The sequence below is a fragment of the Artemia sp. Qi Xiang Cuo genome, chromosome 16 (genome assembly GCF_049724085.1).
Source record: "Artemia sp. Qi Xiang Cuo chromosome 16, ASM4972408v1, whole genome shotgun sequence".
NCBI classification, from domain to species: domain Eukaryota; kingdom Metazoa; phylum Arthropoda; class Branchiopoda; order Anostraca; family Artemiidae; genus Artemia; species Artemia sp. Qi Xiang Cuo.
Genome location: NC_142809.1, coordinates 37,020,437 through 37,027,916, shown reverse-complemented (window position 1 = coordinate 37,027,916; position 7,480 = coordinate 37,020,437).

Sequence of the window (7,480 nt, the reverse complement as noted above, 5' to 3'; positions counted from 1 at the left end):
CTCAGGGGAATATTGACATTTGTCAATATTCCCCTGAGGGCTCCATTGTAACTGAACCACCGTGTAACTGAACCCCTGTAACTGAACCACCCTGCAACTCAATCATCGTGCAACTAAACCCCCGTACAACTGAACCCCCATGCAACTGAACCCCCTTTAACTGAACCCTCGTGCAACTCAAACCCATTTAACTAAACCCCCGTGTAACTGAACCACCATTTAGCTGAACCCTCGTGCAAGTGAACCACCGTACAACTGAACCACCGTACAACTGAACCACCGTGCAACTGAACCACCGTACTTACACTGGGTAAAACACAAGTTAGAATCTTTACACAGCTACACACGCTCCTCCTCCATCAAAATCGATGGAGAGCTTCCCTTTTAAAACCCTCCCAAGAAGTCCTTATTTCCCTTAAATATTTCCTTATGACATGTGTCAACTGCCTTAGCTGATAACCTAGTTTTCGTTTGGGGTACTTGTCCATTATTCAGAAAACGCACAAGTTGATTCAATTTACAGATATACGGATTAAAACGAGTGAAACGCTTGGGGAATAGATATAATATATATAGTTTGGGGAATATATTTTGATATTAGGGGGTTGGAGGTTAAATATAACGGCGGTGCATGAAAAATGTAACCTAACATAACCAAAATACCAACTCTACATTTCAAATATTTAATTAAAACAAAACTGCAACGCAGTTTTGGTAAATTTTTCGTTATTCACATTATTGACTTACAAATAAAGCAAACATAACACTCGACGTCTTTTATTATGCTCTTTCCAAATATAATAATCACTTTTGTCATAATGAATTTTAACCCCCACATCTATATATACCAAGTCTGGTTATATATTTGCACCGTAGGGGGTGGGGAGTTTTATCGGACCTCTCATGTACATATCAAAAAAAATTTATCCCCCCCCCACTAATGTGCAAATATATACCCTGAATTGGTATATATATATGGGTGGGGGTAAAATTTATTTCCGACAAAAATGATTATTATATTTGGAAGGAGCACAAAAAAAGGCATTACTTTATTCGAAAGTCAATGATATGAAAAACGAAAAATGTATCGTAGTTTTTCCCTTGAGCCTTACTTAATTGTCTCCGAATACAGATCGGCTAGTGTCTGATCTTGCAGATCCAACTTCTTGTTGTTTTCTGAATAATGCACAACCTCGTTTGGTCCTAGATGGTTGGCAACCATGGACAATCTTTGGCAATCCTTCAACCGCAAGCGTGTCCTAGACCTCACGTACTTTCTATCATTGTAGCCCTAGAAAGTGGGATTGAACCACATTTTTGTATAGCTCTAGAACAGTCCTACAACTTTTAACTTTATATCGAATTAGCTCCTTTAAGAGTTTATAAATATTTCGAGCTATTAATTAAAAAAAACTTTCCTAAAAATAATTTTTTCAAAGAAAATTAATGGCAATTTTAAAATTAAGCTCAGCAAATAAAAATCTCTTTTAAAATTAAAACTAAAAACGACCAGAAATTACTATTAAAGAATAAATGAAACCCAAACGAACAGAAATTAAATAAACGATTATAGCAAAAAACATACAACAAGCAAGAATAAAAATGAATGAATAGATCTTAAAGTGAGTAATGCTTATATTGAATATGAAAATCAAGCAGAAAACGAAAAAAAATATTTTCCTATTGAAGTATAAATGAAACTTAAAACGAACAGAAATTAAATAAAAAATCAATGCAAACAAACATACAATAGATATTAATGTAAATTAATAAATAAATCTTAGAACGAGTGAAACTTAAACTGAATATACAAATCAAGCTTGAAACGAACAAAAATCACTACAGACAAGAGTTTGGGTGTCACCTCCTTCTCTCACTATAAAAGTCTAAAACTTACTGCGTCATTGGCGCTTTACTGAAAACTATATGCGTCTTGAACAGTCTTGGAAAGCATAATCAACATCAAATTGAATATTTGATGTATAATGATATGAATTGTTGAAAGATTCATCAGTTCAAGAATTTGTTTCACTGTAATTTATTTTTATTTTCAATGCTGTAAGAACTGTAAAAGAAAATATTTTTAATATAATTTTTTTTTGGTTAAGCACCAATGACGCAGTAAGCTTTTGGTTTTTATTTACAGTTAAGGAAAGAGGTAGTATCCAAACACTTTTTTTTAGTGAAACTATATTCGTCTTGAACAACTTTGAAAAAAACTAATAAATTAAAATGAATATTTGATGTATAATGATATTAATTGTTGAAAGCTTATCAGTTCAAAATTTTACTATAATTTTATTGTTTATTTTTAATATTAACTACAAAAGGAAATATTTGTCATAAAATTGACTTTCAGTAAAGCGCCAATGACGCAGTATGTTTTAGACTTTCACAGTGAGAGAAGGAGGTGATACCCAAACTCTTGTTTATAGTGATTTTTGTCCGTTTCAAGCTTCATTTGCATATTACCACTATATATTGGTAAAACAACCATGTTGGTTTGAAGTTCATAAATGTTCAACATCGCTCCTTTAAAGCCGCTTCTAACAACAATCAAAATTGTACGTCGTCTGCATAATCTAGGTCGCAATATTATGGAAATATAAACGTAGACTTTGCTGATAAATATTTCCAACCATACTGAAAACGGACCTTTAAAATCTTTTGGTCATATCTAGACTGCAAAAAAAAATTTGGGCTATATATTAGCACATTAGGGGGAGGGGGGGTAAAGCGGAACAGGTCTGCATGCCTACTGTGTAAGATGAAATTTTTTTCCACAATATGTAGTAAGAATTGTTTTCAAAATTAAAACTGTTCACATAATGTGTTAAAGTATAGCTGCTATAGATGCCTAAAATAGTGCAGATGACTGGTCTTGACTGTTTCATTTTGTTTCCCTTTTTCACTGGCTGGAGATATCGTCGATATTTATTCACAATATTTTTTATTTTTTAATGTATAGATAACATGGGGGGGGGGGGTGGAATATTATTTTTTAAGTGGGGAGGAGATCCGTTAAAAAGAAAATCTGAAGTGAGGAGAGGACTTAGAGGCGCCCCTTATTAGAGAGAACGTCCCTAAAGTCTATCCATCTCCCGTAAACATATATCTTTAATTTCTTAAAAAACTCGATTCTGGCTTGGTTTTTAGGGATGGATTCCTATCTAGTTGAAATACTTTTATACTGGAGTATTATTATGCGTTAAACACTGAATTATGCCATTTTTCCATGAGTGTTTACCCAGTTTTATATCTGATGTGTCATCTTTTAATGATAAATTATATTTAGTATAATTTCATATTGCATCAATACAAACACATGATATGCTTATGTCTGCAGTTGTTTTCATACTATTAAAACGGCTCAAACAATTCCACTTAAATTTATTTAAAAATTTTAAACCGCAGTTACGACAACACAGACCACATTAGTGATACTGACTTAAGCTAAAAAACTGCTGTAAGTATTTTTTACTTATCCAGTGTTAAAAGCATAGTGAGTTGCTGTGTTCAATTTTGGATTCAATTTTGAAGGATCAAAGGTAATCAGAGGACAATCAGCCTTTCCCCTTAACCGACATTTCCCACATAATACATCCGATCAAAATAAAAATAAACATTTTGTTCAAAATAGACTGAAGGTCAAATAACCATGCCTTTGGGGTTAATCTAGTTATAACCATTACTGTGTTTGATCATAAAATGGCTCATAAGTTAACATGGTATTCACGTGATGGTAAGACAGCAAACCTTATTGATTTTGTTATAATAAACCAAAAACTGGCAGGATCAATACAAGATACTAAGGTATATAAGAGTGCCGTTATTGATGTTGAAAGTAAAGATAACCATCTAGTAGTATCAAGGGTTAATTTAAAGCTGAAATATCGGAGGGGTAACTACCTCCCGGGAGGTTATAATGTTGGTAGAGTCCAGGATGAGAATTTGAGAGAAACTTTCCAGGAACAGTTGAATGCTAAACTCAAGAGTTAAGAATTTGATAATGCGGAATATGGTTTGAATAATTTTAAAAAAATAATTTTTGAAGTTGCTGAAGGTGTATTAGGGAAGAAAGCTAGAACTCCAGCTAAGAATATTAGTGAAAAGGCTTTATGTTTAGTAGAAAGGAGAAAGAACTTGTACTTGAATTATCTGAGTGATAGATCATGTTTAAACAAAGGGAATGTAACAAAAGCATTAAAATATGAACCAAGGAGGTGTGAAGTGGAGACCATGGATAAAATTGCTGAAGATCTGGAAGATTCAGCTAGACGGCATAATAGTAAAATATTGTACTGGCATGTTAACAAATTGAGAGGGAGCAGTCAATGCGGACTTGGCCCAGTTAAAGACAGGAATGGGGCCGCAATTAGCGATAAGGAAAAATTTAAAGAAAGAGGGGCCGAACATTTTGAGAATTTGCTTAAGCGAGATAGAGTTGCAGGAAAAGATATAGAGGAAAATGAAAAAGTTTGTGATACCTTGGATGTGAAGGAAGATTTGTTTTGTGAGGAGGAATTAGTAACAGTATTAAAAGGATTAAAAAATAATAAGGCTCCAGGTGCTGATAGGGTGGTAAATGAGTTTCTCAAATATGGTGGCTCTGAGGTTAAAAATAAGTTATTGAAGATTATGAATATGATTTTTGAAAAAGGGGAAGTACCTAACGATTTTAGGAAAACCTTAATTAAGCCACTTTATAAGAAAGGTGATAAAAGTGAGTGGGGAAATTATCGAGGCATTAGTCTGTTCTCTGTAGGTAGTAAATTACTTAGTAATATGATATTTTTTAGACTGAGAGATGCCGTAGACAAAGTTTTAAGAGAAGAACAGTGCGGTTTTAGAAAAGGTAGAGGATGCGTCGACCAAATTTACACTCTTAGGCTAATAATTGAAAAGTGCCTTACCTTTCAAACACTTTTGGTCCTCAGTTTTATAGATTATGAGCAAGCATTCGATTCTCTTGATAGAAGAGCTTTAGTAAAGGTTTTATCCTTGTATGGTATACCAGACAAATACATTACAGTGATTAGTGCTATGTACGAGAATAACACTGCTGCGGTTAAGGCAGGAAATGAGATTAGCAGCTGGTTTTGTATTAAATCAGGAGTTAAGCAGGGTTGTGTTCTATCCCAGTTTATCTGTTTACTTTCTTTGATAGCTTGGATACACTTACACTATTTTGATTTAGTTTAATTTTAAGAGCAGAAGTAGCCTCGAAAGTTTGAACATAATACCCTCATTCGTTCTTGGGATACTGCTGACCTGCCTTATTGGGAATTAGCATTATCACAGTGTATTTTGATTTAATCTTAAGGCAACATTTAGTTTTTAAAAATAATGGGCCAATGGGAGGGTGGGAGTGGAAGGGGGATTACTTGCCCTCCAATCACTTTTGACTATTAAAAATGGCATCAACCCTTTCTATTTTCAATCGAATGAGTCCCTTTCGAAGTTCCTACGACAACTCCTTCGATACGAAGTGCCCTGGTCTAAAAACAACAACAATAAAAAATATTACTAATAACTTTCGACCATTAAAAAAGGTACTAGCTTTTGAATTTCCAATCGAATTAGCCTTTCTTGAAGTTTCTACGACAACACCTTCTATAACAACCTTATATGCGCCCAGGGCATAACTTAAAACCCTTGCCCTGAGAGTTGTGGGGCAGTGTCCTTCTCAAAAAACATATTTTCTATCTGGAAATCAACTACGCTGAACAAAATTGCTATCTCAAAATTTTGATTGGATGTGTTTGGGTGACTGATGGACGTGGAGGGGGGGCTAGTTACCTTCCAATCAGTTTTGACTATCAAAAAGAGCACTAGCGCTTTGAATTTCCAATCAAATGAGCCCCTTTTGAAATTTCTATGACAACGCCTTCTATAAAAACCTTATATACCCCAGGACATAACTTAAAACCCTTGCCCTGAGGGTTGTGGGGGAGTGTCCTCCTCAAAAAGTTATTTTCTATCTAGAAATCAGCTACACTGACAAAATGCCTAACTCAAAATGTTGATTTAATGTGTTGGGGGGAATAATGGGCGTGGGGGGGGGGCTCGTTTGCCCTCCAATCACTTTCGACAATTAAATAGGGCATTAGCCCATTGAATTTCCAAACGAATGAGCCTGTTTTAAAGTTTCTACGACAATATCTTCAAAAAAAGTCTTATATGCCCCCAGGACATAACTTAAAACCCGTGCCTTGAGGGTTGTAGGTGAGTGTCCTCCTCAAAAACCTATTTACTATCTAGAAATCAACTACGGTGAACAAAATAGACATCTCACAATTTTTATTGTATGTCTCGTGGGGAAAGGTGGGCGGGGGGAGGGAGAGGGGCTAGGTACCCACCTATCCCTTTGGACTATTAAAAATGGCAATAGCCATGCGAATTTCCAATCGAATGAGCCTTGTTTTAAGTTTCTATGACAACGCCTATGGTTTTCTATAAAAACCTTATATGCCCACAGGTCAGAACTTAAAACCCTTGCCCTGAGGATTGTGGTGGAGTGTCCTCAAAAATACATTTTCTCTCTTAAACTCACCTACGCGGAACTAAATGGCTCACAAAATTGGGAGGGAATGTGCTTGGGGGACTGATGGGCATGGGGGGGCGAGTTGCCCTCCAATCACTTTGGACTATAAAAAAGGGCACTAGCCCTCTGAATTTCCAATACAATGAGCCTGTGTTTAAGTTTCTACGACAACACTTTCTATAAAAACCTTATATACCCCCAGGGAATAACTTAAACCCTTTGCCCTAAGGGTTGCAGAAGATTGTCCTCCTCAAAGCTCATTTTCTATCTGGAAATCAACTTCGCTGAACAAAATGGCTATCTCAAAATTTTAAGTGGATGTGTGTAGGGGAATGGATGGCGAGAGAGAGGGGGGGGGAGGCTAGTTTCCCTCCAACCACTTTCAAATTTTAAAAGGGGCACAAGAACTCTCGATTTCTAATCGAACGAGACCCTTTTGAATTCTCTGCGACGACCCCGTCCATCTGAAGGGTCCTGCTTTAAAGAAAAAAAAACAGTCCATTGTCAACATTGATGTTATATGCACCTAGAGCCCAACTTAAAACCCTTGCCCTGAGGGTTGTGGGGGAGCGCACCCTCAAAGCGATATTTTCTACCCGGAAATCAACTACGCTGAACAAAAAGGCCATCTCAAAATATTGATTGGATGTGTTTGGGGGACTGACGGGCATGGGGGGGGGGCTAGTTGCCCTCCAATCACTTTCGACTATTAAAAAGGACACCAGCCGCCCCAATTTGCAATCGAATGAGCCCTTTTTGAAGTTTCTATGACAACTCCTTCGATACGAAGTGCCCGGGTATCAAGAAAAAAAAAACAACACATTGTACCCACACCGTTCTTTACTTAGGCAGCGCTAGCGGGCTGCCTACGATAAGAAGAAACCAAAGACAACGGTGCAGAAACGTTCTATTGTTCCAAAAACAAAATCGCGATAA